This window comes from Actinia tenebrosa, unplaced genomic scaffold (genome assembly GCF_029948245.1).
Source record: "Actinia tenebrosa isolate PJP-AT-01 unplaced genomic scaffold, QUT_ActTen_1.0 PGA_scaffold3__52_contigs__length_22856419, whole genome shotgun sequence".
Classification (NCBI taxonomy): Eukaryota; Metazoa; Cnidaria; class Anthozoa; order Actiniaria; family Actiniidae; genus Actinia; species Actinia tenebrosa.
In genome coordinates, this window is record NW_028292580.1 from 11,343,645 (window position 1) to 11,369,842 (window position 26,198).

General features: G+C 40.0%; 1 long non-coding RNA gene, 22 other non-coding genes and 21 pseudogenes across 24 annotated transcripts in view; all 44 read left to right on the forward strand.

The window, feature by feature from the left end:
* The first annotated feature begins 6,160 nt into the window (after positions 1 to 6,160).
* Positions 6,161 to 6,275, forward strand: LOC148908567 (5S ribosomal RNA; annotated as a pseudogene).
* Positions 6,276 to 6,461: 186 nt separating this feature from the next.
* On the forward strand, positions 6,462 to 6,580 carry LOC148908568 (5S ribosomal RNA). The gene has a single exon (XR_016120975.1). It is a non-coding gene; the product is annotated as a 5S ribosomal RNA (ribosomal RNA).
* A 201-nt stretch (positions 6,581 to 6,781) lies between these two features.
* Positions 6,782 to 6,900, forward strand: LOC148908569 (5S ribosomal RNA; annotated as a pseudogene).
* Positions 6,901 to 7,101: 201 nt separating this feature from the next.
* On the forward strand, positions 7,102 to 7,220 carry LOC148908570 (5S ribosomal RNA). Its single transcript, XR_016120938.1, has one exon. It is a non-coding gene; the product is annotated as a 5S ribosomal RNA (ribosomal RNA).
* Positions 7,221 to 7,521: 301 nt separating this feature from the next.
* LOC148908571 (5S ribosomal RNA) lies at positions 7,522 to 7,640 on the forward strand (annotated as a pseudogene).
* Positions 7,641 to 7,941: 301 nt separating this feature from the next.
* LOC148908572 (5S ribosomal RNA) lies at positions 7,942 to 8,060 on the forward strand (annotated as a pseudogene).
* Positions 8,061 to 8,361: 301 nt separating this feature from the next.
* On the forward strand, positions 8,362 to 8,480 carry LOC148908573 (5S ribosomal RNA). Its single transcript, XR_016120983.1, has one exon. It is a non-coding gene; the product is annotated as a 5S ribosomal RNA (ribosomal RNA).
* A 606-nt stretch (positions 8,481 to 9,086) lies between these two features.
* Positions 9,087 to 9,205, forward strand: LOC148908574 (5S ribosomal RNA). The gene has a single exon (XR_016121020.1). It is a non-coding gene; the product is annotated as a 5S ribosomal RNA (ribosomal RNA).
* Positions 9,206 to 9,506: 301 nt separating this feature from the next.
* On the forward strand, positions 9,507 to 9,625 carry LOC148908575 (5S ribosomal RNA; annotated as a pseudogene).
* Positions 9,626 to 9,926: 301 nt separating this feature from the next.
* On the forward strand, positions 9,927 to 10,045 carry LOC148908576 (5S ribosomal RNA). The gene has a single exon (XR_016120984.1). It is a non-coding gene; the product is annotated as a 5S ribosomal RNA (ribosomal RNA).
* Positions 10,046 to 10,346: 301 nt separating this feature from the next.
* Positions 10,347 to 10,465, forward strand: LOC148908577 (5S ribosomal RNA). The gene has a single exon (XR_016120939.1). It is a non-coding gene; the product is annotated as a 5S ribosomal RNA (ribosomal RNA).
* Positions 10,466 to 10,766: 301 nt separating this feature from the next.
* On the forward strand, positions 10,767 to 10,885 carry LOC148908578 (5S ribosomal RNA; annotated as a pseudogene).
* Positions 10,886 to 11,186: 301 nt separating this feature from the next.
* On the forward strand, positions 11,187 to 11,305 carry LOC148908579 (5S ribosomal RNA). Its single transcript, XR_016120986.1, has one exon. It is a non-coding gene; the product is annotated as a 5S ribosomal RNA (ribosomal RNA).
* A 301-nt stretch (positions 11,306 to 11,606) lies between these two features.
* LOC148908580 (5S ribosomal RNA) lies at positions 11,607 to 11,725 on the forward strand (annotated as a pseudogene).
* A 301-nt stretch (positions 11,726 to 12,026) lies between these two features.
* LOC148908581 (5S ribosomal RNA) lies at positions 12,027 to 12,145 on the forward strand (annotated as a pseudogene).
* Positions 12,146 to 12,331: 186 nt separating this feature from the next.
* LOC148908582 (5S ribosomal RNA) lies at positions 12,332 to 12,450 on the forward strand (annotated as a pseudogene).
* Positions 12,451 to 12,650: 200 nt separating this feature from the next.
* LOC148908583 (5S ribosomal RNA) lies at positions 12,651 to 12,769 on the forward strand. Its single transcript, XR_016120940.1, has one exon. It is a non-coding gene; the product is annotated as a 5S ribosomal RNA (ribosomal RNA).
* Positions 12,770 to 13,070: 301 nt separating this feature from the next.
* LOC148908584 (5S ribosomal RNA) lies at positions 13,071 to 13,189 on the forward strand (annotated as a pseudogene).
* A 301-nt stretch (positions 13,190 to 13,490) lies between these two features.
* Positions 13,491 to 13,609, forward strand: LOC148908585 (5S ribosomal RNA). Its single transcript, XR_016120987.1, has one exon. It is a non-coding gene; the product is annotated as a 5S ribosomal RNA (ribosomal RNA).
* A 721-nt stretch (positions 13,610 to 14,330) lies between these two features.
* Positions 14,331 to 14,449, forward strand: LOC148908586 (5S ribosomal RNA; annotated as a pseudogene).
* A 186-nt stretch (positions 14,450 to 14,635) lies between these two features.
* LOC148908587 (5S ribosomal RNA) lies at positions 14,636 to 14,754 on the forward strand. Its single transcript, XR_016121036.1, has one exon. It is a non-coding gene; the product is annotated as a 5S ribosomal RNA (ribosomal RNA).
* Positions 14,755 to 14,955: 201 nt separating this feature from the next.
* Positions 14,956 to 15,074, forward strand: LOC148908588 (5S ribosomal RNA). Its single transcript, XR_016121030.1, has one exon. It is a non-coding gene; the product is annotated as a 5S ribosomal RNA (ribosomal RNA).
* Positions 15,075 to 15,375: 301 nt separating this feature from the next.
* LOC148908589 (5S ribosomal RNA) lies at positions 15,376 to 15,494 on the forward strand (annotated as a pseudogene).
* A 186-nt stretch (positions 15,495 to 15,680) lies between these two features.
* LOC148908590 (5S ribosomal RNA) lies at positions 15,681 to 15,799 on the forward strand. Its single transcript, XR_016121037.1, has one exon. It is a non-coding gene; the product is annotated as a 5S ribosomal RNA (ribosomal RNA).
* Positions 15,800 to 15,998: 199 nt separating this feature from the next.
* Positions 15,999 to 16,117, forward strand: LOC148908591 (5S ribosomal RNA). The gene has a single exon (XR_016121024.1). It is a non-coding gene; the product is annotated as a 5S ribosomal RNA (ribosomal RNA).
* Positions 16,118 to 16,303: 186 nt separating this feature from the next.
* Positions 16,304 to 16,422, forward strand: LOC148908592 (5S ribosomal RNA). Its single transcript, XR_016121021.1, has one exon. It is a non-coding gene; the product is annotated as a 5S ribosomal RNA (ribosomal RNA).
* A 199-nt stretch (positions 16,423 to 16,621) lies between these two features.
* On the forward strand, positions 16,622 to 16,740 carry LOC148908593 (5S ribosomal RNA; annotated as a pseudogene).
* Positions 16,741 to 16,826: 86 nt separating this feature from the next.
* LOC148908594 (5S ribosomal RNA) lies at positions 16,827 to 16,945 on the forward strand. Its single transcript, XR_016120946.1, has one exon. It is a non-coding gene; the product is annotated as a 5S ribosomal RNA (ribosomal RNA).
* Positions 16,946 to 17,144: 199 nt separating this feature from the next.
* On the forward strand, positions 17,145 to 17,263 carry LOC148908595 (5S ribosomal RNA). The gene has a single exon (XR_016120959.1). It is a non-coding gene; the product is annotated as a 5S ribosomal RNA (ribosomal RNA).
* A 208-nt stretch (positions 17,264 to 17,471) lies between these two features.
* On the forward strand, positions 17,472 to 17,590 carry LOC148908596 (5S ribosomal RNA; annotated as a pseudogene).
* A 186-nt stretch (positions 17,591 to 17,776) lies between these two features.
* LOC148908597 (5S ribosomal RNA) lies at positions 17,777 to 17,895 on the forward strand. The gene has a single exon (XR_016121025.1). It is a non-coding gene; the product is annotated as a 5S ribosomal RNA (ribosomal RNA).
* Positions 17,896 to 18,094: 199 nt separating this feature from the next.
* Positions 18,095 to 18,213, forward strand: LOC148908598 (5S ribosomal RNA; annotated as a pseudogene).
* A 201-nt stretch (positions 18,214 to 18,414) lies between these two features.
* LOC148908599 (5S ribosomal RNA) lies at positions 18,415 to 18,533 on the forward strand (annotated as a pseudogene).
* A 186-nt stretch (positions 18,534 to 18,719) lies between these two features.
* LOC148908600 (5S ribosomal RNA) lies at positions 18,720 to 18,838 on the forward strand. The gene has a single exon (XR_016120964.1). It is a non-coding gene; the product is annotated as a 5S ribosomal RNA (ribosomal RNA).
* A 199-nt stretch (positions 18,839 to 19,037) lies between these two features.
* On the forward strand, positions 19,038 to 19,156 carry LOC148908601 (5S ribosomal RNA). The gene has a single exon (XR_016120970.1). It is a non-coding gene; the product is annotated as a 5S ribosomal RNA (ribosomal RNA).
* A 199-nt stretch (positions 19,157 to 19,355) lies between these two features.
* On the forward strand, positions 19,356 to 19,474 carry LOC148908602 (5S ribosomal RNA; annotated as a pseudogene).
* Positions 19,475 to 19,673: 199 nt separating this feature from the next.
* LOC148908603 (5S ribosomal RNA) lies at positions 19,674 to 19,792 on the forward strand (annotated as a pseudogene).
* Positions 19,793 to 19,993: 201 nt separating this feature from the next.
* Positions 19,994 to 20,112, forward strand: LOC148908604 (5S ribosomal RNA). The gene has a single exon (XR_016120961.1). It is a non-coding gene; the product is annotated as a 5S ribosomal RNA (ribosomal RNA).
* Positions 20,113 to 20,298: 186 nt separating this feature from the next.
* LOC148908605 (5S ribosomal RNA) lies at positions 20,299 to 20,417 on the forward strand (annotated as a pseudogene).
* Positions 20,418 to 20,619: 202 nt separating this feature from the next.
* Positions 20,620 to 20,738, forward strand: LOC148908606 (5S ribosomal RNA). The gene has a single exon (XR_016121031.1). It is a non-coding gene; the product is annotated as a 5S ribosomal RNA (ribosomal RNA).
* Positions 20,739 to 20,924: 186 nt separating this feature from the next.
* On the forward strand, positions 20,925 to 21,043 carry LOC148908607 (5S ribosomal RNA; annotated as a pseudogene).
* A 202-nt stretch (positions 21,044 to 21,245) lies between these two features.
* LOC148908608 (5S ribosomal RNA) lies at positions 21,246 to 21,364 on the forward strand. The gene has a single exon (XR_016120974.1). It is a non-coding gene; the product is annotated as a 5S ribosomal RNA (ribosomal RNA).
* Positions 21,365 to 21,550: 186 nt separating this feature from the next.
* LOC148908609 (5S ribosomal RNA) lies at positions 21,551 to 21,669 on the forward strand (annotated as a pseudogene).
* Positions 21,670 to 23,012: 1,343 nt separating this feature from the next.
* LOC148908610 (uncharacterized) overlaps positions 23,013 to 26,198 on the forward strand; it is a 56,370-nt gene continuing 53,184 nt past the window's right edge. For both annotated transcript variants that reach the window (XR_016120772.1, XR_016120771.1), the window contains exon 1: positions 23,013 to 23,106. This is a non-coding gene — a long non-coding RNA (uncharacterized LOC148908610). The remainder of the gene's footprint in view (positions 23,107 to 26,198) is intronic.

A 26,198-nucleotide genomic window follows, 5' to 3' on the forward strand; every position in this document is an offset into this window, starting at 1 on the left:
TTCATCTGTGGGGCTTGACTGCACCGCTAGGTCGAACCTCAGCGCCAAGGTACCGGGTACTAGGACTAGGTTATCCGTTAGGCGGGGTACGCCTACATACAGCGTCTCTCCTGGTTTCGCGCTAGAAGGCGTGAATGTAACCCGGTGAAAGGTGCGTTCTGCTTTCAGTCCGCCAACCTGCTTAGGTAATACGTTGGGATTTAACTTTGAGCTTATCATATATAATGGAAGTAGAAGGAACAGACCCCGACTTCGATCCCACCACTGAGGAAGGTCAGGCTGATATCAACGACGGTGACGAAGAACCGCTGCTTCCCACCCAACAAGTCGACGATTCCCTAAGGGATAGGATTGCAAAGGCCCTAAGACATCCCAAAGCACGCGAGTACACGTTTCCGCGTGAGCACATAGAGCTTCAAAACATGGGCGAGCCGGAAGCAGCCGCACGGGAAACCATAGAGTGGGCGACGCAAGAGCTAACGCAGCGCTATTCCCACTTTGACGTTGACGACGTAAGGCTCACAGAACGCGAAAACAAAGTCCTCATAAGCGTCCAAGACCTGAGGTTTCCTGACAAAGACCGCTGGACGAAACCGCAACCCCTCTTTGATGAGAATGGTGACGTTAGGGGTGACGTCTCAAGATTAAAGGGCTTTCAGCGTGCCACCAGAAGCATGTTAGAGCGGCTGGAGACCTTAAATGAAAGGGTCGCGCTAGAAAAACGCGCTATCGAACTGCAAAAAACGTTAAAAGAAAGGGAGGAAGAATACGCAAAGCAAACTCAGCTAATTGTTGATGCTGAAAAAAAGTTCGGTAACGAAAGAATGATGGAAATGAGAAACCAGTTGGATAAAGCCCTGCGCGAAAGAGATAAAGCGCAAAGGGACCTGGAGGAGGCCAAAAGCTCTGGCGCCTCAGCGGAAGCGCTGCGAGAAACGTTGGAAGAAAGGGAGGAAGAATACATGAAGCTAAACCAGCGGCTCGCCGACGCACATAGGAGGGAAGTCGCATTTAAAAATCAAGAAATAAGTGAGCTGGTAGACCAAAGAACCCGAATTCGGCGTGAAAGAAATCAGGCTCAAAGGGCTCTTAACCTCGCCCTGCAAGAGTTAGACTTAATTAGAGACGATACCGAAAACCTACGAACCACCATAGCTGGCTCTTTGGTGGAAAGGCGGCGGTTAATGGCTGAAATCAATACTAAGGAGGAACAAATCCGGCAAAGAGATCAGGCTATTGAAGACCTGGAGGAGCAAATAGAGCGGCAGCAAGAAGTAGTTGCGGACCAAACTCGTACCGAAGAGGAAAGGGAGGCTGCCCAAAGGGAAACAGAAGATCTAGAGGTGCGCCTTGCGGAATTACGGGCGCAAAAGGAAAACCTGGAAAAGGAGCTGGGGCTTACCACCAAGGAAAAGGTAAAAAGAGCCCTTTTGAAGTATGGCGTTCCACTGGCATTTGCGGTCGCTATTAGCACCGTAGTAGGGGTAATCCTTAACACGCTTAAGGCTACGGGCGCGGGCGTAAAGAAATTAGGCAATGGGCTGACGGACTTGGGAAAAAAGATGGCAGCCGGTCTTCCTGGGCTGCTGGGTTCGGTTGTTTCCTTGGCACTTAGGGCCGGCGGAGAACTGCTAAAATTTGTGGGGAATAACATTTGGATATTAGTCGCAGCTATTGGAGTGGTATTCCTGAAGAAGATTCGGGGATGATCTTATCTGGGTACGTTACTGATGGCTTATCGTCGTCAGGCGCCCGAGGCGTCCTCGACTGGGGATAAGTAAAGATAGTATTCGCACCGCCTCGATAATGCGGAACTAGCGGTATGGCGGTCATAGTGCTAATGGTCTTATGATTATAAACGACATTCGGGCCCCAAAAGACCCTGTTTATCAAAACATATTGGTCGGTAACCGACGTAGAAATGTCGTAACTAATCTGAAGCTTCGCATACTCGCAACTCGCTATCACGTGGAAGCTTATCGGCGCCGTCGTTTCGGCGGTTTTTACTAATTCCGCCGAAAAGTGCGTTAAACGCCTGCTGCCGCTACTTACCCCGTAGGGCTGCAGTGGCCGATCGTTCTCGTCGAGGATTCTAAACCCAACATTAGGGGTATGTCTCGTCGATATGCTAATAGTGCATATGATTAACCCTAAACCTCCAACCTTTACCCACAGCCCGGTGTCAACCCATTTATTATCGTCTGTGTAGCTCTTATCCTCCAAAAAATGTAGAAACCAATCTTCCTTTGCGTGTGGGTTCATATATTTAAAGACTAATCACCGTAAGAGTGCTAATGGTCTTATGATTATAAATAGTATCCCTTTGATTTTCTATGCTATTTATGCAAACGCTCCCGGTGTCATCTACGCGCATTTGCAGCTTTACCTTCCCATGGCAATCGGCGACCATGTGGAAAGTCCAAACCGATAGATTTTCGGCGCTCTGGGGGTTGGGCTCTACGGAGAAATGCGCAGGCTCCCTGTTGTTTGTCTTATTTCTCATAGGCTGCAGTACGCCATTCTCATCCAGGAACCTAAAGCCGACGTTGGCATGGCTGCTCGTACCAATGCAAATACTACAAAGGATCAACTTCTTTCCCGAGTAGTTCAAATTCACGGACATGCCCGTGACATCAACCCAAGATGCCTGGTTGTATTTTTTCTCGCCTGCGTAAGTCGTATAGACACAATCTACTCCAGCTACGTAGGGGTTGTTCATCGCCATATATAATAACTCAGACCAACGCCTGCGGCGGCTAAGCCGGCTTTTAGTAAGTTATGGTCCTATTCCTCAGGTATCGCAGGCATAACCTTCTTTGATGGTTTCTTAACTACGGGTAGCTTCGTTTCGTGTGACTTTTTTGGCTTCTCTACGAAGTGAGGAATGTTCCTAAGAGTGTCAGAGTTCACGTCGTTCACCCCAAACTTCATATCCTTAGTAGCTCGTTGAAGTTTGTTGTTGTATCCTACTACAGAACCAGTATTTATAGATAAATTACTAGGCATTAACCAACAACCCGGGGCTACTGCATAGTCCAACCTTGCCTTAGAATTTTGTATAGCTAGTTGGTAACGCTGTACGCCCTTGCTAATGTCGCCCTCCAAGATCGAACTTTCGAATAAGACCAAGGCTTCGGCTCGCGTCTCTTCTGCGGCGCCGGTATTTCCAATTATATTTGATCGGGTATTTACCTGAGCTCCAAGGATAGAATACACGTAAGCTTCTATGCTGCGGTTCAAACGGGCAAGGCCGGCTCTAGTTAGTCCTTTACCTTCTGGGGGTATGAAATTAAGATATTGCTTCGTTTGCTCGTCGTTGGTAATCTTAATAATCAGCGGGTTAGCCCCGGCATACTTACCACCCTCGTCTTTGAACAGAGGTCCGTCTCTGACTTCCTTAGTGGTCTTGGCATTTGGTTCAAAGAAGGTGCTACTGTCGTGAGTTTCTTTGTGATACCCAGTATTCCATCGTAGATTCAACGCATGAACTTCCTTATCACTTAGCTCGTGTCCACCAATCCCCCAATAAGCCCAAATGTGCCCCAAGCCATTGTTAGCGCCCGTAGTGCATCGGAAATCCTTCCCTACAACACCAAACTCCTTACAAAGTCTATCATAAGCCGGCACGCTGTATTTGTTATCTCTTGGATAAAACGTGGCATCTCCCGGCAGCGCAATAACACCCATTTCATGCAGTATTCTTCTAACCGTGAAGTGAAAATGAAACATGAATATTGAATTCTTCATCAAGTTCGCGCTTACCCCACAACCGCTGGTGGCGCACCAAACTGCAAAGTTTAGTTGCTGCGGCCAATAACGCATGTTAGGACCACTTAACCATTCATGAGATTCCTTAGCGGTGGTATGATTAATGGGTACGTCTTTGAAGATATCTCGCACCTTTAACAGAAAGGAATGATCGTTAGAGATCCGCATGTTCAACGTTAGGTCCAAGCTTGGATGTTCATTAAACATAACTGCGGGTATCGGATAAGTACTGGTACCAAGCAATAATTCCTTTGACCAACCTTGCACGGGCTTGTGTTCAACATATGTTGGCGTTGGCTTAGGCTTATGTTCAACATAACCAGAATTCTTCAGTTGATCGTCTATCTGATTAACCAGCGTAGGTTTCAAATCCTCATTACTGTACATTCTGGAGCCGTTATAGTAAATACCATTGGGCCTTCTTTCGAACTTACTAGGGTCTGCATGCGGAAACATCTTCCTAAATGCTCTCCAATTCCAGTAATCTCGATTATCGTGATGTGGCTGGTCCTCAATATCATTCCCAAAAGCGTCGTACATTAGTATATATAATGGATGTTATACCTTCAGCACCTAAGTTGTACCCAGATGTTCCCTATACTACACCTAACGAACTAAACGCCGAAAACTTCAGGCTCAATAAAGCGAACTTAATCCTGGCTTACTTGGAAGGGCAGACAAAACACTACGAAAAAGTTAGGAAGAAATACGTCAGAGCCCGGAGTACGCTACATAAGATTGCGATAACTTCAGGATCCATATCTGTTGTGTTAACGGGCTCCGGCGTTGCTACTTCGCTTACTGGGCCGGGAATAATTGTTGGAGTTCCTTTGGCCGGCGTTGGGGCAACCTGTGGTATTATTTCTGCTGTTGCTACGGGTATTATGAAAAAGCTATCCACGAAAATATCCAAGCATGACACGACAATAGCTCTGTCTAGGGCTAAAGTAAATACTATTACCGACCTTGTCTCAAAGGCTTTGCGTGACAGAAAGATAGACGACGTAGAATTCTCGCTTATTCTGGCTGAAGAAGACAAATACGAGAAATTAAAGACGGACATAAGGAATAAAAAAACAGTCGTAAAAGATCTTTCCGAGGAATCTCGCAAAAAGATCTATCAAGAAGCGAAAGAAGAGCTTCAAAGAAAGCTTGCTCAGTAAACATCTGCTTCGAAAAGAGCGTGACGGGATTCTATTTACATATCGAACGTCAGTCTAGAAATTATGCAGATTAAATATAATATTTTTCACATACATAAGCGTCCAGATGTGTCTGGCGTTCGCTTGTGATCGTGGGACTTTGGAGCTGGGGAGGCCTAAAGTCCCGAGTTCAAGCCTCGCTGTAGACGCATTTGGACTGGTTGCTGTGAGTGAAAAAAAAGCCTCCCCCGCTCACAGCAACCGTGGGGGAGGGGTGGAAAAGATAGAAAGTGCGATTCAACCCCGCGATGGGGGGTTTCGTGAGGAAAAGTTGGAAAAGTCAGGGGGTGTCTCGGGACGCTGTCCGGAGTTCACCCTCTGGTGGGTCGTAAGAAAGATATATGTGTATGTACTAGAGGGCCTCTGGCGCGGGATGAAATAAGCCCCGTAAGCCCAAAATGCAAAAAACCCCACTGGGGATAGCTTGGTGTTCTGCGCGATGCATTCCCCAGTGGGGTTTCTGGCAAAATAAACACCAGTTTTGCATTTTTATTTTCTCGGAATCCATCCTAACAGGGGGTGGTTGGGGTCTATTTTGTAAAATATTTCGTAAATTACGTCAGGGTAATAAGGAATATCCTTATTCAACCGACAAAACATCCACTCGGCTCTTGTCATATCAGAAACCTCAGGAATAGACTTACCGGTAATTTCAGACAAAAGATAGGGAATAGCTTTGTAATATTTCCCTAGTTTTAATTTTTTCAATGTCTTCCGCAGACTTTGCGGGGTTGGCTCTTCTAAGTGGTCTATAATTTTCTTCTTTACTTCGTTGTCTAAATATACCGGTCGATAACCTTGGATATGACTCATCCAGTCCCTGAAGTATTTTATTCTCTTATATGGCGTTTTCTTACGACCTCCGTTGGCATAATATTGCTTTCTGGTAGCGTTTGGTACGGCATTACGAATATTCTTACCACATTCGTAACACTGTGCTGACGTGTCGTCCTCTATTTGCATTTTCTTACCACAACACCAGAAACCCTTGGGCTTGGGTATGTTAACTTTGGATCTTAGGCAAATTATACAGAAGTCATTGGCGAACTTTTTACATTCATGCATATATAAGACAAATATTCCTAACATAGCAGCAACAAATAACGAGACACGGGTATTTCCCGCTGCCGGCGCCTTCCTTAAACCCCTGTAAAACCCGTAAATCTTTGACATTGACCGCGAGTCCCCCTTACTGCTGCTCATCGAGAAAAAACCGGTTCTCGTCCGATCACCGAAGTGAAACTCGGTAGGGCCAGCGTAGTACTTGGATGGGTGACCACCTGGGAATAACTGGTGCTGTAGACTTCTTTTCATTTTATTCCCATTGACTTTGGGATGGCATCATTTCAAGTTATTCGTTCAATTTTAATTTTTACTACTCTATTCATCGCTGTTGTTGTCTTCTTTTTGTTATTTTTGTCCCCTTGACTTTTCCATTGCTTCATTTCGCTTTATTCGTTCAACTTTTAATCTTCACTACTCTAATCTTCTGTCTACGGCCATACCATCGAGAAAAAACCGGTTCTCGTCCGATCACCGAAGTGAAACTCGGTAGGGCCAGCGTAGTATTTGGATGGGTGACCAACTGGGAATAACTGGTGCTGTACACTTCTTTTCATTTTATTCCGCTTGACTTTTGAATTACTTCATTTCACCTTATTCGTTCCACTTTTAATTTTTACTACTCTATTCATTTGTTTTCTTGTTTTCTTTTTCTTTTAAATAGTGGTATTTTTTTCCGTTCTAGAAAAGCTTGTAGTCGCTGAAATCGTGATGCAGCATCAAGTAGCATAAGTTGTGCAATCTCTTCTGTCTATGGCCATACCAACGAGAAAAAACCGGTTCTCGTCCGATCACCGAAGTGAAACTCGGTAGGGCAAGCGTAGTATTTGGATGGGTGACCACCTGGGAATAACTGGTGCTGTACACTTCTTTTCATTTTATTCCGCTTGACTTTTGAATTACTTCATTTCACCTTATTCGTTCCACTTTCAATTTTTACTACTCTATTCATTTGTTTTCTTGTTTTCTTTTTCTCTTTAATAGTGGTATTTTTTTCCGTTCTAGAAAAGCTTGTAGTCGCTGAAATCGTGATGCAGCATCAAGTAGCATAAGTTGTGCAATCTCTTCTGTCTACGGCCATACCATCGAGAAAAAACCGGTTCTCGTCCGATCACCGAAGTGAAACTCGGTAGGGCCAGCGTAGTACTTGGATGGGTGACCACCTGGGAATAAATGGTGCTGTAGACTTCATCTCATTTTATTCCCATTGACTTTGTGATGGCATCATTTCAAGTTATTCGTTCAATTTTAATTTTTACTACTCTATTCATCGCTGTTGTTGTCTTCTTATTGTTATTTTTGTTCAATCGACTTTTCCATTGCTTCATTTCACTTTATTCGTTCCACTTTTAATTTTTACTACTCTATTGATTGGTTTTCTTGTTTTCTTTTTCTCTTAATTAGTGGCATTTTTTTCCGTTCTAGAAAAGCTTGTAGTCGCTGAAATCGTGAAGTGGCATCAAGTAGCATACGTTGTGCAATTTCTTCTGTCTACGGCCATACCACCGAGAAAAAACCGGTTCTCGTCCGATCACCGAAGTGAAACTCGGTAGAGCAAGGGTAGTACTTGGATGGGTGACCACCTGGGAATAAATGGTGCTGTACACTTCTTTTCATTTTATTCCCATTGGCTTTTGGATTGCATCAATTCAACTTATTCGTTCAATTTTCATCTTTAGTTCTCTATTCATCGCTGTTATTGTCTTCTTTTTGTTATTTTTGTCCCCTTGACTTCTCCATTGCTTCATTTCACTTTATTCGTTCCACTTTTAATTTTTACTACTCTATTCATTGGTTTTCTTGTTTTCTTTTTCTTTTAATTAGTGGTATTTTTTTCCGTTCTAGAAAAGCTTGTAGTCGCTGAAATCGTGAAGTGGCATCAAGTAGCATAAGTTGTGCAATTTCTTCTGTCTACGGGCATACCATCGAGAAAAAACCGGTTCTCGTCCGATCACCGCAGTAAAACTCGGTAGAGCCAAGGTAGTACTTGGATGTGTGACCACCTGGGAATAACTGGTGCTGTAGTCTTCTTTTCATTTTATTTCCATTGACTTTGGAATGGCATCATTTCAAGTTATTCGTTCAATTTTAATTTTTACTACTCTATTCATCGCTGTTGTTGTCTTCTTAGTGTTATTTTAGTCCAATCGACTTTTCCATTGCTACTTTTCACTTTATTCGTTCCACTTTTAATTTTTACTACTCTATTCATTGGTTTTCTTGTTTTCTTTTTCTTTTAATTAGTGGTATTTTTTTTCGTTCTAGAAAAGCTTGTAGTCGCTGAAATCGTGAAGTGGCATCAAGTAGCATAAGTTGTGCAATTTCTTCTGTCTACGGGCATACCATTGAGAAAAAACCGGTTCTCGTCCGATTACCGAAGTGAAACTCGGTAGGGCCAGCGTAGTACTTGGATGGGTGACCACCTGGGAATAACTGGTGCTGTAGACTTCTTTTCATTTTATTCCCATTGACTTTGGGAAGGCATCATTTCAAGTTATTCGTTCAATTTTAATTTTTACTACTCTATTCATCGCTGTTGTTGTCTTCTTAGTGCTATTTTAGTCCAATTGACTTTTCCATTGCTACTTTTCACTTTATTCGTTCCACTTTTAATTTTTACTACTCTATTCATTGGTTTTCTTGTTTTCTTTTTCTCTTAATTAGTGGTATTTTTTTCCGTTCTAGAAAAGCTTGTAGTCGCTGAAATCGTGAAGTGGCATCAAGTAGCATAAGTTGTGCAATTTCCTCTGTCTACGGCCATACCACCGAGAAAAAACCGGTTCTCGTCCGATCACCGAAGTAATACTCGGTAGAGCAAGGGTAGTACTTGGATGGGTGACCACCTGGGACTAAATAATGCTTTACACTTCTTTTCATTTTATTCCCATTGGCTTTTGGATTGCATCATTCCTCGCTATTGGTTCAATTTTAATCTTTACTTGTCTATTCATCGCTGTTATTGTCTTCTTTTTGTTATTTTTGTCCCCTTGACTTTTCCATCGCTTCATTTCGCTTTACTCGTTCAACTTTTAATTTTCACTACTCTAATCTTCTGTCTACGGCCATACCATCGAGAAAAAACCGGTTCTCGTCCGATCACCGAAGTGAAACTCGGTAGGGCCAGAGTAGTACTTGGATGGGTGACCACCTGGGAATAACTGGTGCTGTAGACTTCTTTTCATTTTATTCCCATTGACTTTGGGAAGGCATCATTTCAAGTTATTCGTTCAATTTTAATTTTTACTACTCTATTCATCGCTGTTGTTGTCTTCTTAGTGTTATTTTAGTCCAATCGACTTTTCCATTGCTACTTTTCACTTTATTCGTTCCACTTTTAATTTTTACTACTCTATTCATTGGTTTTCTTGTTTTCTTTTTCTTTTAATTAGTGGTATTTTTTTCCGTTCTAGAAAAGCTTGTAGTCGCTGAAATCGTGAAGTGGCATCAAGTAGCATAAGTTGTGCAATTTCTTCTGTCTACGGCCATACCACCGAGAAAAAACCGGTTCTCGTCCGATCACCGAAGTAAAACTCGGTAGAGCAAGGGTAGTACTTGGATGGGTGACCACCTGGGAATAAATGGTGCTGTACACTTCTTTTCATTTTATTCCCATTGGCTTTTGGATTGCATCAATTCAACTTATTCGTTCAATTTTAATCTTTAGTTCTCTATTCATCGCTGTTATTGTCTTCTTTTTGTTATTTTTGTCCCCTTGACTTCTCCATTGCTTCATTTCACTTTATTCGTTCCACTTTTAATTTTTACTACTCTATTCATTGGTTTTCTTGTTTTCTTTTTCTTTTAATTAGTGGTATTTTTTTCCGTTCTAGAAAAGCTTGTAGTCGCTGAAATCGTGAAGTGGCATCAAGTAGCATAAGTTGTGCAATTTCTTCTGTCTACGGGCATACCATTGAGAAAAAACCGGTTCTCGTCCGATTACCGAAGTGAAACTCGGTAGGGCCAGCGTAGTACTTGGATGGGTGACCACCTGGGAATAACTGGTGCTGTAGACTTCTTTTCATTTTATTCCCATTGACTTTGGGAAGGCATCATTTCAAGTTATTCGTTCAATTTTAATTTTTACTACTCTATTCATCGCTGTTGTTGTCTTCTTAGTGTTATTTTAGTCCAATCGACTTTTCCATTGCTACTTTTCACTTTATTCGTTCCACTTTTAATTTTTACTACTCTATTGATTGGTTTTCTTGTTTTCTTTTTCTCTTAATTAGTGGTATTTTTTTCCGTTCTAGAAAAGCTTGTAGTCGCTGAAATCGTGATGCAGCATCAAGTAGCATAAGTTGTGCAATCTCTTCTGTCTACGGCCATACCATCGAGAAAAAACCGGTTCTCGTCCGATCACCGAAGTGAAACTCGGTAGGGCCAGCGTAGTACTTGGATGGGTGACCACCTGGGAATAAATGGTGCTGTAGACTTCATCTCATTTTATTCCCATTGACTTTGTGATGGCATCATTTCAAGTTATTCGTTCAATTTTAATTTTTACTACTCTATTCATCGCTGTTGTTGTGTTCTTATTGTTATTTTTGTTCAATCGACTTTTCCATTGCTTCATTTCACTTTATTCGTTCCACTTTTAATTTTTACTACTCTATTGATTGGTTTTCTTGTTTTCTTTTTCTCTTAATTAGTGGTATTTTTTTCCGTTCTAGAAAAGCTTGTAGTCGCTGAAATCGTGAAGTGGCATCAAGTAGCATAAGTCGTGCAATTTCTTCTATCTACGGCCATACCACCGAGAAAAAACCGGTTCTCGTCCGATCACCGAAGTAAAACTCGGTAGAGCAAGGGTAGTACTTGGATGGGTGACCACCTGGGAATAAATGGTGCTGTACACTTCTTTTCATTTTATTCCCATTGGCTTTTGGATTGCATCAATTCAATTTATTCGTTCAATTTTAATCTTTAGTTCTCTATTCATCGCTGTTATTGTCTTCTTTTTGTTATTTTTGTCCCCTTGACTTCTCCATTGCTTCATTTCACTTTATTCGTTCCACTTTTAATTTTTACTACTCTATTCATTGGTTTTCTTGTTTTCTTTTTCTTTTAATTAGTGGTATTTTTTTCCGTTCTAGAAAAGCTTGTAGTCGCTGAAATCGTGAAGTGGCATCAAGTAGCATAAGTTGTGCAATTTCTTCTGTCTACGGGCATACCATTGAGAAAAAACCGGTTCTCGTCCGATTACCGAAGTGAAACTCGGTAGGGCCAGCGTAGTACTTGGATGGGTGACCACCTGGGAATAACTGGTGCTGTAGACTTCTTTTCATTTTATTCCCATTGACTTTGGGAAGGCATCATTTCAAGTTATTCGTTCAATTTTAATTTTTACTACTCTATTCATCGCTGTTGTTGTCTTCTTAGTGTTATTTTAGTCCAATCGACTTTTCCATTGCTACTTTTCACTTTATTCGTTCCACTTTTAATTTTTACTACTCTTTTCATTGGTTTTCTTGTTTTCTTTTTCTCTTAATTAGTGGTATTTTTTTCCGTTCTAGAAAAGCTTGTAGTCGCTGAAATCGTGAAGTGGCATCAAGTAGCATAAGTTGTGCAATTTCCTCTGTCTACGGCCATACCACCGAGAAAAAACCGGTTCTCGTCCGATCACCGAAGTAATACTCGGTAGAGCAAGGGTAGTACTTGGATGGGTGACCACCTGGGACTAAATAATGCTGTACACTTCTTTTCATTTTATTCCCATTGGCTTTTGGATTGCATCATTTCTCGCTATTCGTTCAATTTTAATCTTTACTTGTCTATTCATCGCTGTTATTGTCTTCTTTTTGTTATTTTTGTCCCCTTGACTTCTCCATTGCTTCATTTCACTTTATTCGTTCCACTTTTAATTTTTACTACTCTATTCATTGGTTTTCTTGTTTTCTTTTTCGTTTAATTAGTGGTATTTTTTTCCGTTCTAGAAAAGCTTGTAGTCGCTGAAATCGTGAAGTGGCATCAAGTAGCATAAGTTGTGCAACTTCTTCTGTCTACGGGCATACCACCGAGAAAAAACCGGTTCTCGTCCGATCACCGAAGTAAAACTCGGTAGGGCCAAGGTAGTACTTGGATAGGTGACCACCTGGGAATAAATGGTGCTGTAGTATTCTTTTCATTTTATTCCCATTGACTTTGGGATGGCAGCATTTCAAGTTATTCGTTCAATTTTAATTTTTACTACTCTATTCATCGCTGTTGTTGTCTTCTTTTTGTTATTTTTGTCCCATTGACTTTTCCATTGCTTCATTTCGCTTCATTCGTTCAACTTTTACTTTTCACTACTCTAATCTTCTGTCTACGGCCATACCATTGAGAAAAAACCGGTTCTCGTCCGATCACCGAAGTGAAACTCGGTAGGGCCAGAGTAGTACTTGGATGGGTGACCACCTGGGAATAAATGGTGCTACAGACTTCTTTTTTTTTTGTCCTCTTGACTTTTCCATTGCTACATTTCACTTTATTCGTTCAACTTTTAAATTTTACTACTCTATTCATTGGTTTTCTTGTTTTCTTTTTCTTTTAATTAGTGGTATTTTTTTTCGTTCTAGAAAAGCTTGTAGTAGCTGAAATCGTGAAGTGGCATCAAGTAGCATAAGTTGTGCAATCTCTTCTGTCTACGGCCATACCATCGAGAAAAAACCGGTTCTCGTCCGATCACCGAAGTGAAACTCGGTAGGGCCAGCGTAGTACTTGGATGGGTGACCACCTGGGAATAAATGGTGCTGTAGACTTCAACTCATTTTATTCCCATTGACTTTGTGATGGCATCATTTCAAGTTATTCGTTCAATTTTAATTTTTACTACTCTATTCATCGCTGTTGTTGTGTTCTTATTGTTATTTTTGTTTAATCGACTTTTCCATTGCTTCATTTCACTTTATTCGTTCCACTTTTAATTTTTACTACTCTATTGATTGGTTTTCTTGTTTTCTTTTTCTCTTAATTAGTGGTATTTTTTTCCGTTCTAGAAAAGCTTGTAGTCGCTGAAATCGTGAAGTGGCATCAAGTAGCATAAGTCGTGCAATTTCTTCTATCTACGGCCATACCACCGAGAAAAAACCGGTTCTCGTCCGATCACCGAAGTAAAACTCGGTAGAGCAAGGGTAGTACTTGGATGGGTGACCACCTGGGAATAAATGGTGCTGTACACTTCTTTTCATTTTATTCCCATTGGCTTTTGGATTGCATCAATTCAATTTATTCGTTCAATTTTAATCTTTAGTTCTCTATTCATCGCTGTTATTGTCTTCTTTTTGTTATTTTTGTCCCCTTGACTTCTCCATTGCTTCATTTCACTTTATTCGTTCCACTTTTAATTTTTACTACTCTTTTCATTGGTTTTCTTGTTTTCTTTTTCTTTTAATTAGTGGTATTTTTTTCCGTTCTAGAAAAGCTTGTAGTCGCTGAAATCGTGAAGTGGCATCAAGTAGCATAAGTTGTGCAATTTCTTCTGTCTACGGGCATACCATTGAGAAAAAACCGGTTCTCGTCCGATTACCGAAGTGAAACTCGGTAGGGCCAGCGTAGTACTTGGATGGGTGACCACCTGGGAATAACTGGTGCTGTAGACTTCTTTTCATTTTATTCCCATTGACTTTGGGAAAGCATCATTTCAAGTTATTCGTTCAATTTTAATTTTTACTACTCTATTCATCGCTGTTGTTGTCTTCTTAGTGTTATTTTAGTCCAATCGACTTTTCCATTGCTACTTTTCACTTTATTCGTTCCACTTTTAATTTTTACTACTCTATTGATTGGTTTTCTTGTTTTCTTTTTCTCTTAATTAGTGGTATTTTTTTCCGTTCTAGAAAAGCTTGTAGTCGCTGAAATCGTGAAGTGGCATCAAGTAGCATAAGTTGTGCAATTTCCTCTGTCTACGGCCATACCACCGAGAAAAAACCGGTTCTCGTCCGATCACCGAAGTAATACTCGGTAGAGCAAGGGTAGTACTTGGATGGGTGACCACCTGGGACTAAATAATGCTTTACACTTCTTTTCATTTTATTCCCATTGGCTTTTGGATTGCATCATTTCTCGCTATTGGTTCAATTTTAATCTTTACTTGTCTATTCATCGCTGTTATTGTCTTCTTTTTGTTATTTTTGTCCCCTTGACTTCTCCATTGCTTCATTTCACTTTATTCGTTCCACTTTTAATTTTTACTACTCTATTCATTGGTATTCTTGTTTTCTTTTTCTTTTAATTAGTGGTATTTTTTTCCGTTCTAGAAAAGCTTGTAGTCGCTGAAATCGTGAAGTGGCATCCAGTAGCATAAGTTGTGCAACTTCTTCTGTCTACGGGCATACCACCGAGAAAAAACCGGTTCTCGTCCGATCACCGAAGTAAAACTCGGTAGGGCCAAGGTAGTACTTGGATAGGTGACCACCTGGGAATAAATGGTGCGGTAGTATTCTTTTCATTTTATTCCCATTGACTTTGGGATGGCATCATTTCAAGTTATTCGTTCAATTTTAATTTTTACTACTCTATTCATCGCTGTTGTTGCCTTCTTTTTGTTATTTTTGTCTCCATGACTTTTCCATTGCTTCATTTCGCTTCATTCGTTCCACTTTTACTTTTCACTACTGTAATCTTCTGTCTACGGCCATACCATCGAGAAAAAACCGGTTCTCGTCCGATCACCGAAGTGAAACTCGGTAGGGCCAGAGTAGTACTTGGATGGGTGACCACCTGGGAATAACTGGTGCTGTACACTTCTTTTCATTTTATTCCGCTTGACTTTTGAATTACTTCATTTCACCTTATTCGTTCCACTTTTAATTTTTACTACTCTATTCATTGGTTTTCTTGTTTTCTTTTTCTTTTAATTAGTGGTATTTTTTTTCGTTCTAGAAAAGCTTGTAGTCGCTGAAATCGTGAAGTGGCATCAAGTAGCATAAGTTGTGCAATTTCTTCTGTCTACGGCCATACCACCGAGAAAAAACCGGTTCTCGTCCGATCACCGAAGTAAAACTCGGTAGGGCCAAGGTAGTACTTGGATGGGTGACCACCTGGGAATAACTGGTGCTGTAGACTTCTTTTCATTTTATTCCCATTTGCTTTTGGATTGCATCAATTCAACTTATTCGTTCAATTTTAATCTTTACTACTCTATTCATCGCTGTTATTGTCTTCTTTTTGTTATTTTTGTCCCCTTGACTTCTCCATTGCTTCATTTCACTTTATTCGTTCCACTTTTAATTTTTACTACTCTATTCATTGGTTTTCTTGTTTTCTTTTTCTTTTAATTAGTGGTATTTTTTTCCGTTCTAGAAAAGCTTGTAGTCGCTGAAATCGTGAAGTGGCATCAAGTAGCATAAGTTGTGCAATTTCTTCTGTCTACGGGCATACCATCGAGAAAAAACCGGTTCTCGTCCGATCACCGCAGTAAAACTCGGTAGAGCCAAGGTAGTACTTGGATGTGTGACCACCTGGGAATAACTGGTGCTGTAGTCTTCTTTTCATTTTATTTCCATTGACTTTGGAATGGCATCATTTCAAGTTATTCGTTCAATTTTAATTTTTACTACTCTATTCATCGCTGTTGTTGTCTTCTTTTTGTTATTTTTGTCCCCTTGACTTTTCCATTGCTTCATTTCGCTTTATTCGTTCAACTTTTAATCTTCACTACTCTAATCTTCTGTCTACGGCCATACCATCGAGAAAAAACCGGTTCTCGTCCGATCACCGAAGTGAAACTCGGTAGGGCCAGAGTAGTACTTGGATGGGTGACCACCTGGGAATAACTGGTGCTGTACACTTCTTTTCATTTTCTTCCCCTTGACTTTTGGATGGCATTACTTCACGTTATTCGTTCAATTTTAATTTTTACTACTATATTCATCGCTGTTCTGGTTTTCTGTTTGTTTTTTTAGTGGTTTTTTTTTCCGTTGTAGAAAAGTTTGCAGCCGTTGAAATCGTGATGCAGCATCAAGTAGCATAAGTTGTGCAATCTCTTCTGTCTACAGCCATACCATTGAGAAAAAACCGGTTCTCGTCCGATCACCGAAGTGAAACTCGGTAGGGCCAGCGTAGTACTTGGATGGGTGACCACCTGGGAATAACTGGTGCTGTAGACTTCTTATCATTTTATTCCCATTGCCTTTGGAATGGCATCATTTCAAGTTATTCGTTCAATTTTCATTTTTACTACTCTATTCATCGCTGTTGTTGTCTTCTTTTTGTTATTTTTGTCCCCTTGACTTTTCCATTGCTTCATTTCGCTTTATTCGTTCAACTTTTAATCTTCACTACTCTAATCTTCTGTCTACGGCCATACCATCGAGAAAAAACCGGTTCTCGTCCGATCACCGAAGTGAAACTCGGTAGGGCCAGAGTAGTACTTGGATGGGTGACCACCTGGGAATAACTGGTGCTGTAGACTTCTTTTCATTTTCTTCCCCTTGACTTTTGGATGGCATTACTTCACCTTATTCGTTCAATTTTAATTTTTACTACTATATTCATCGCTGTTCTGGTTTTCTGTTTGTTTTTTTAGTGGTATTTTCATCCGTTCTAGAAAAGTTTGCAGCCGTTGAAATCGTGATGCAGCATCAAGTAGCATAAGTTGTGCAATCTCTTCTTTCTACAGCCATACCATTGAGAAAAAACCGGTTCTCGTCCGATCACCGAAGTGAAACTCGGTAGGGCCAGCGTAGTACTTGGATGGGTGACCACCTGGGAATAAATGGTGCTACAGACTTCTTTTTTTTTTTGTCCCCTTGACTTTTCCAATGCTTCATTTCGCTTTATTCGTTCAACTTTTAATCTTCACTACTCTAATCTTCTGTCTATGGCCATACCATCGAGAAAAAACCGGTTCTCGTCCGATCACCGAAGTGAAACTCGGTAGGGCCAGAGTAGTACTTGGATGGGTGACCACCTGATAATAACTGGTGCTGTAGACTTCTTTTCATTTTCTTCCCCTTGACTTTTGGATGGCATTACTTCACGTTAGTCGTTCAATTTTAATTTTTACTACTCTATTCATTGGTTTTCTTGTTTTCTGTTTGTTTTTTTAGTCGTATTTTCATCCGTTCTAGAAAAGTTTGCAGCCGTTGAAATCGTGATGCAGCATCAAGTAGCATTAGTAGTGCAATCTCTTCTGTCTACGGCCATACCATTGAGAAAAAACCGGTTCTCGTTCGATCACCGAAGTGAAACTCGGTAGGGCCAGCGTAGTACTTGGATGGGTGACCACCTGGGAATAACTGGTGCAGTAGACTTCTTTTCATTTTATTCCCATTGACTTTGGGATGGCATCATTTCAAGTTATTCGTTCCACTTTTAATTTTTACTACTCTATTCATTGGTTTTCTTGTTTTCTTTTTCTTTTAATTAGTGGTATTTTTTTTCGTTCTAGAAAAGCTTGTAGTCGCTGAAATCGTGAAGTAGCATAAGTGACCAAGTAGCATAAGTTGTGCAATTTCTTCTGTCTACGGCCATACCACCGAGAAAAAACCGGTTCTCGTCCGATCACCGAAGTAAAATTCGGTAGGGCCAAGGTAGTACTTGGATGGGTGACCACCTGGGAATAAATGGTGCTTTACACTTCTTTTCATTTTATTCCCATTGGCTTTTGGATTACATCATTTCAACTTATTCGTTCAATTTTAATTTTTACTACTCTATTCAACGCTGTTGTTGTCTTCTTTTTGTTATTTTTGTCCCCTTGACTTTTCCATTGCTTCATTTCGCTTTACTCGTTCAACTTTTAATTTTCACTACTCTAATCTTCTGTCTACGGCCATACCATCGAGAAAAAACCGGTTCTCGTCCGATCACCGAAGTGAAACTCGGTAGGGCCAGCGTAGTATTTGGATGGGTGACCACCTGGGAATAACTGGTGCTGTAGACTTCTTTTCATTTTCTTCCCCTTGACTTTTGGATGGCATTACTTCACGTTATTCGTTCAATTTTAATTTTTACTACTCTATTCATCGCTGTTCTGGTTTTCTGTTGGTTTTTTTAGTGGTATTTTCATCCGTTCTAGAAAAGTTAGCAGCCGTTGAAATCGTGATGCAGCATCAAGTAGCATAAGTTGTGCAATCTCTTCTGTCTACGGCCATACCAACGAGAAAAAACCGGTTCTCGTCCGATCACCGAAGTGAAACTCGGTAGGGCCAGCGTAGTACTTGGATGGGTGACCACCTGGGAATAAATGGTGCTACAGACTTCTTTTTTTTTTTGTCCCCTTGACTTTTCCATTGCTACATTTCACTTTATTCGTTCGACTTTTAAGTTTTGCTAATCTATTCATTGGTTTTCTTGTTTTCTTTTTCTTTTAATTAGTGGTATTTTTTTTCGTTCTAGAAAAGCTTGTAGTCGCTGAAATCGTGAAGTGGCATCAAGTAGCATAAGTTGTGCAATTTCTTCTGTCTACGGGCATACCACCGAGAAAAAACCGGTTCTCATCCGATCACCGAAGTAAAACTCGGTAGGGCTAAGGTAGTACTTTGATGGGTGACCAGCTGGGAATAAATGGTGCTGTACACTTCTTTTCATTTTATTCCCATTGGCTTTTGGATTACATCATTTCAACTTATTCGTTCAATTTTAATTTTTACTACTCTATTCAACGCTGTTGTTGTCTTCTTTTTGTTATTTTTGTCCCCTTGACTTTTCAATAGCTTCATTTCGCTTTACTCGTTCAACTTTTAATTTTCACTACTCTAATCTTCTGTCTACGGCCATACCATCAAGAAAAAACCGGTTCTCGTCCGATCACCGAAGTGAAACTCGGTAGGGCCAGAGTAGTACTTGGATGGGTGACCACCTGGGAATAACTGGTGCTATAGACTTCTTTTCATTTTATTCTCCTTGACTTTTCAATTACTTCATTTCACTTTATTCGTTCAATTTAAATTTTCACTACTCTATTCATCGCTGTTCTGGTTTTCTGTTGGTTTTTTTAGTGGTATTTTCATCCGTTATAGAAAAGTTTGCAGCCGATGAAATCGTGATGCAACATCAAGTAGCATAAGTTGTGCAATCTCTTCTGTCTACGGCCATACCATCGAGAAAAAACCGGTTCTCGTCCGATCACCGAAGTGAAACTCGGTAGGGCCAGAGTAGTACTTGGATGGGTGACCAGCAGGGAATAACTGGTGCTATAGACTTCTTTTCATTTTATTCTCCTTGACATTTCAATTACTTCATTTCACTTTATTCGTTCAATTTAAATTTTTACTACTCTATTCATCGCTGTTCTGGTTTTCTGTTGGTTTTTTTAGTGGTATTTTCATCCGTTCTAGAAAAGTTTGCCGCCGATGAAATCGTGATGCAACATCAAGTAGCATAAGTTGTGCAATCTCTTCTGTCTACGGCCATACCATCGAGAAAAAACCGGTTCTCGTCCGATCACCGAAGTGAAACTCGGTAGTGCCAGCGTAGTACTTGGATGGGTGACCAACTGGGAATAAATGGTGCTCTATACTTCTTTTTTTTTTCTTCCCTTTGACTTTTGGATGGCATTACTTCACGTTATTCGTTCAATTTTAATTTTTACTACTCTATTCATCGCTGTTCTGGTTTTCTGTTTGTTTTTTTAGTGGTATTTTCATCCGTTCTAGAAAAGTTTGCAGCCGTTGAAATCGTGATGCAGCATCAAGTAGCATAAGTTGTGCAATCTCTTCTGTCTACGGCCATACCATTGAGAAAAAACCGGTTCTCGTCCGATCACCGAAGTGAAACTCGGTAGGGCCAGCGTAGTACTTGGATGGGTGACCACCTGGGAATAAATGGTGCTACAGACTTCTTTTTTTTTTTGTCCCCTTGACTTTTCCATTGCTACATTTCACTTTATTCGTTCAACTTTTAATTTTTACTACTCTATTTATTGGTTTTCTTGTTTTCTTTTTCTTTTAATTAGTGGTATTTTTTTTCGTTCTAGAAAAGCTTGTAGTCGCTGAAATCGTGAAGTGGCATCAAGTAGCATAAGTTGTGCCATTTCTTGTGTCTACGGCCATACCACCGAGAAAAAACCGGTTCTCGTCCGATCACCGAAGTAAAACTCGGTAGGGCCAAGGTAGTACTTGGATGGGTGACCACCTGGGAATAACTGGTGCTGTACACTTCTTTTCATTTTATTCCCATTGGCTTTTGGATTGCATCATTTCAACTTATTGGTTCAATTTTAATTTTTACTTCTCTTTTCATCGCTGTTATGGTCTTCTTTTTGTTATTTTTGTCCCCTTGACTTTTCCATTGCTTCATTTCGCTTTATTCGTTCAACTTTTAATCTTCACTACTCTAATCTTCTGTCTACGGCCATACCATCGAGAAAAAACCGGTTCTCGTCCGATCACCGAAGTGAAACTCGGTAGGGCCAGCGTAGTACTTGGATGGGTGACCACCTAGGAATAAATGGTGCTACAGACTTCTTTTTTTTTTTTGTCCCCTTGACTTTTCCATTGCTACATTTCACTTTATTCGTTCAACTTTGAATTTTTACTACTCTATTCATTGGTTTTCTTGTTTTCTTTTTCTTTTAATTAGTGGTATTTTTTTTCGTTCTAGAAAAGCTTGTAGTCGCTGAAATCGTGAAGTGGCATCAAGTAGCATAAGTTGTGCAATTTCTTCTGTCTACGGCCATACCACCGAGAAAAAACCGGTTCTCGTCCGATCACCGAAGTAAAACTCGGTAGGGCCAAGGTAGTACTTGGATGGGTGACCACCTGGGAATAACTGGTGCTGTAGACTTCTTATCATTTTATTCCCATTGCCTTTGGAATGGCATCATTTCAAGTTATTCGTTCAATTTTAATTTTTACTACTCTATTCATCGCTGTTATTGTCTTCTTTTTGTTATTTTTGTCCCCTTGACTTTTCCATTGCTTCATTTCGCTTTATTCGTTCAACTTTTAATCTTCACTACTCTAATCTTCTGTCTACGGCCATACCATCGAGAAAAAACCGGTTATCGTCCGATCACCGAAGTGAAACTCGGTAGGGCCAGCGTAGTACTTGGATGGGTGACCAGCTGGGAATAAATGGTGCTACAGACTTCTTTTTTTTTTTTGTCCCCTTGACTTTTCCATTGCTACATTTCACTTTATTCGTTCAACTTTTAATTTTTACTACTCTATTCATTGGTTTTCTTGTTTTCTTTTTCTTTTAATTAGTGGTATTTTTTTTCGTTCTAGAAAAGCTTGTAGTCGCTGAAATCGTGAAGTGGCATCAAGTAGCATAAGTTGTGCAATTTCTTCTGTCTACGGCCATACCACCGAGAAAAAACCGGTTCTCGTCCGATCACCGAAGTAAAACTCGGTAGGGCCAAGGTAGTACTTGGATGGGTGACCACCTGGGAATAAATGGTGCTGTACACTTCTTTTCATTTTATTCCCATTGACTTTGGGATGGCAGCATTTCAAGTTATTCGTTCAATTTTAATTTTTACTACTCTATTCATCGCTGTTGTTGTCTTCTTTTTGTTATTTTTGTCCCCTTGACTTTTCCATCGCTTCATTTCGCTTTACTCGTTCAACTTTTAATTTTCACTACTCTAATCTTCTGTCTACGGGCATACCATCGAGAAAAAACCGGTTCTCGTCCGATCACCGAAGTGAAACTCGGTAGGGCCAGAGTAGTACTTGGATGGGTGACCAACTGGGAATAACTGGTGCTACAAACTTCTTTTCATTTTATTCCCTTTGACTTTTCAATTACTTCATTTCACTTTATTCGTTCAACTTTTAATTTTTACTACTGTATTCATTGCTGTTTTTGTTTTCTTTTTGTTTTTTTAGTGGTATTTTGTTCCGTTCTAGAAAAGTTTGTAACTTCTGAAATGGTGAAGCAGCATCAAGTAGCATAAGTTGTGCAATCTCTTCTGTCTACGGCCATACCACCGAGAAAAAACCGGTTCTCGTTGGATCACCGAAGTGACCAAAGGAAATAGAGAGCCTTCAGTCGCAGTCTAACCATTGATAGGGTGAGTATTAATGAGTATGAGGATTATATTTACATTTACATTTTTATTTAACAAATTACAAGCACGGCCTCTCTTCGAGTGTTAAGTGATCTGGTACAAATATTATACAAATATTATTAAAATACAAATACAGTTAAAAGGCCGTTATCTAAATTCCGCGGGATTTTAAAACATTCAGTGGTGTTTTTAAAAAACCTGATAGCGTTTTTCATTCAATCGTTTTCCATATGATATCATATGTACGAACATTTGTTGGGGACGTACTAGTATAGGAATGAGTTGAAAGCAAATCCAAACCGAAAAGTGATTGATATAATATACCTTTATTCGTGGTGTGACAATGTTTTCCTAATTCAGCGTGACGAACGTCAAGGGGATTAATTTTCTTTTGTTTTTACTCTTCGAAAAATTCATGAGTATCCCAAAGGATACGAAAGGAATAACGATGATATCCCGACGAGTTTCAAAACAACAGCTCTTCTTTTCCCTAGAGGTTTGCCACACTGAATTGGGAAAACATTGTCACACCACGAATAAGGTTTATTACGTATTCGTGCACGATATCCATAACTGACCTTGCACGATGTCCAAGCTGATCGTTTACCGCATTACGAATGAAACTCATCTGATCGTGTTGGGTGCGAGATCGTACACGATTTCCCGAGATAGAAACATTGATTCAATGTGTTGTATCATAGCCTGCGAAGAAAATTCCGAAGAAAATTCCGAAGAAAATTCTGGATGTGACGCAGGCTAGTTGTATCACACTCAGAACTTTAAAAATTTAGCGGGAAATTTAGCAAGAATTTATTTTGTTTAAATGATTTACTTTCTCAAGTAAATAAAATAAAAGTGTCTCATAATCGTTGTAGTGCTTTTGGAAAAAGATATTTTTGAGTTGTTTGTCGGAAATATTTTATTTTCACTCCGAAAAATGTTACAAAGTCACTCTGAACCATGAATCAATTCCCTCCCCTCCCCCGTGGTTTTGGTTTGTGTTGACATGTAAACGAGGTAGTCACGTGGTATCAGAGGAGCAGTCGACGAGAAAAGTTGTTGTGTGGATATTTTCTGACTAAAAATCCTTCTTTTTATCCTCAAATATGGATCTTTATGGGCTCATACTGCATCCTAAAGGTAAATAACCTATTATATTAGACATTTATTGTTAAATTTATTTATTTAGAGCGATATTTTAGAGTTGAATTGAGCGTGAAGAGTTCGGTTGCTTGTCGCCATGTTTCTGCGGGATTCATTCTCAACAATTTAGCTTCAAGTTGAACGATTTATTGCTTGAAAAAACTTAAATAACCCAAATAAATGATGCTTTAATGCTTCTTTAGGAATTTAGCAATGTTTTGTGGTAAATTATCTATATTTTGTGCGATTTTGTTTTGATTTTACGGCCTCATCAAACAGACTATTGAAAACAGTTTTCGTTCGGCGTTTGATTTTTGTTTGCGCTTGGAATCTTCAATGAACTTCGAGTCAGACTAAAATACGAAATAAATACAAGTCATTATGAGAATAAGAGATATCATAATTCTCCAAATCCAAAGATCACTGCAAGTCCCTTGAGATCGTAGATTGAGAACTCGCCTAAAGTTCGTCTTGGAAGAATAGATAAACTTTTGTCGATCAAAGTTAGAAAGAGCTGCTGCCCATGACTCTTCAGCTTCACCTTCAGAGTCTTGGGAGTGAAGGGTTAAATAAATCATTTTTGGAGATAAAAACCCATTTTTTGCTGAGGATTTGGGCAAGCAAGCAATGAATCTTTACAAAATCCTGGTATTTTTGGTTTCATTGAGGAGATGGTTTCGAGGAGATATAACAATCTTGTTTTCACACAACAGTTTTCTTCGCTGCTAAAGCTTTTGACTCATTCACAATGGGCAGTTGCATTTTTAGTCCGCACCCCCCCTATTGAGGACATAACTTTTCAGTTCCCCCCTCCCCTGGATTTTCCAGTGCCCTCAAACCCCCCCTCCCCTGGATTTCCACTTAAATTTAATACCCCCTCCCCTGGATTTTCCAGTGCCCTCAAACCCCCTTCCCCTGGATTTCCACTTCCAAATTTAATACCCCCCCCCCTGGATTTTCCAGTGCCCTCAATCCCCCCCTCCACTGGATTTCCACTTCCAAATTTAATACCCCTCACATTTCTACTTAATTTTAACACCCTTTCCCTTATTTGACATAAAATATGTGTTTTGTCTTATTTAAAAATTTACCTTATTGGAAAAGTGTTTCAAATTATTTCCAAACTACATTCTTTTTGTTTTTCGACTGCTTTTACATACACGGCCTAGTTGAAAGAAGCCTCATAGGAAGAAAGAACTTATGTAATTTAGTGAGGAATTTAATAATTAAATTATTAGTGATTGACCCTAACCCTAAGGAATGTCTTGGTTATTAAAAAAAAGAAAGAGATCAGCTCCAGTGATTTATTTTGTCTTTTTAATACAATCCTTTCTCAGTAAATCACTAATTAAAATCCTCACTAAATTACAAAAGTTCTTTCTTCCTATGACAACCTTCTTGCAACTAGGTGTAACTTGAAACAGTTCCTTACATTTATGTATGAAACTGAATTCTGCTAGATTGCAGCGCTTCTAATCAGATCAGAGATTATTTTTTCAATATGCAATTCAATGACAAGAATGATCTTTGTTATCTACCAATGGTCAGTTTGATTATCATCATCAAGAGAAATCTTACGCCAGCAAAGGACAGCCAGATCATCGTATTGGTTGGACAAGAGAACAGCAACATCATTGTAATGGTTGGACATGAGAACAGCCAGATCATCGTAATGGTTGGAGAAGAGAACAGCAACATCATCTTAATGGTTGGACAAGGGAACAGCCAGATCATCGTCATGTTTGGACAAGAGAACAGCCAGATCATCGTAATGGTTGGACAATAGAACAGCCAGATCATCGTAATGGTTGGACATGAGAACAGCCAGATCATCGTAATGGTTGGACATGAGAACAGCCAGATCATCTTAATGGTTGGACAAGGGAACAGCCAGATCATCGTCATGTTTGGACAAGAGAACAGCAACATCATCGTCATGGTTGGACAATAGAACAGCCAAATTAACGTTACAACGGTCTTCACTTTTGTACGGGCATCAGCTTCCCTTGTGACAAATATTCTGATATGCATATTGTATATACACTTTCCTCCTCATCAAAATATACAATGTCTATTGTGTCATTTTCAATGGAAAAACCTTGGACTGCTGCAGAGTACCATCCTACTTTCCAACCACTATCTCCAATTTCTTCTCTTGACCACTTGACTTTCACTTTTTTCCCGACCACAAAGAATTGTTCATGGTCGGGAGCTTCAGGTTCTGGCATATCTTGATTAAATAGCGGCTTGGCTTGTAGCATTTCACATTTCTGTCTCCGACTTTCCTTTAAAATACTTAAATAATCATACAGGTGTCTTAACATTTCTAAATGGATATTGTTTATATCGACACTGTCAGGAACTGGAAGGAAGCTTTTATCTTTGATATTTGACGAGTGGGTCCTTTTTTTGAATTTGTCAGTTGGGTTCAATATTGCCATTCTCCTCTCCTCTAAAATAATTTTAGGAATTAGAGAAAGCATTCTTCTTATTTCGTCTTCATGGCTTTTAAAGGCAAGTTGGTATCGGTTTTGTCTCAGTAAGAATATCCTCAGGCACAGTTCTTCTTTGTTACCTTGGGTTGGTAAGCCATGATAGTGAAGAATGTACCTCAGCTTTGCTACAGGTAATTTTCTTAGACGTGGTATGGATGATGGAACTGTCTGAAAATCTCCATTATAGAGCTGTTCTTTTAATGGTGGCTCGTCTCCCTCTGACGTTGCAATTCGTTCCACTAAGTGGTGTTTCTGCCCTTTTGTTGAAAGACCCATCTTTTTACAAACATCCCTTAAGGTTGCAACATTTTTAGAGAACCGTTTATGTCTCCTCCACCGTTCCCTTTCTTGATCTTCGATCACCTCTGTTGATATTCTTTCCCCTTCCTCTTGAAAATATCTAGCAACCTCTTTTTCAGGAAGCCACACCAAAAATGATATTGCAGGAAAGACACTATCAGGAGGGTCACAATTCATCGCACTCATATCCAGAAGTCTCTCAGGTCTGAAGAGCCCTGGAGACTCGTCCCAGGGTCCGCAGATTATTTGATTTCTATCAAATGACAGATAATGAAGTTCTCCGCCAGTAGCTAG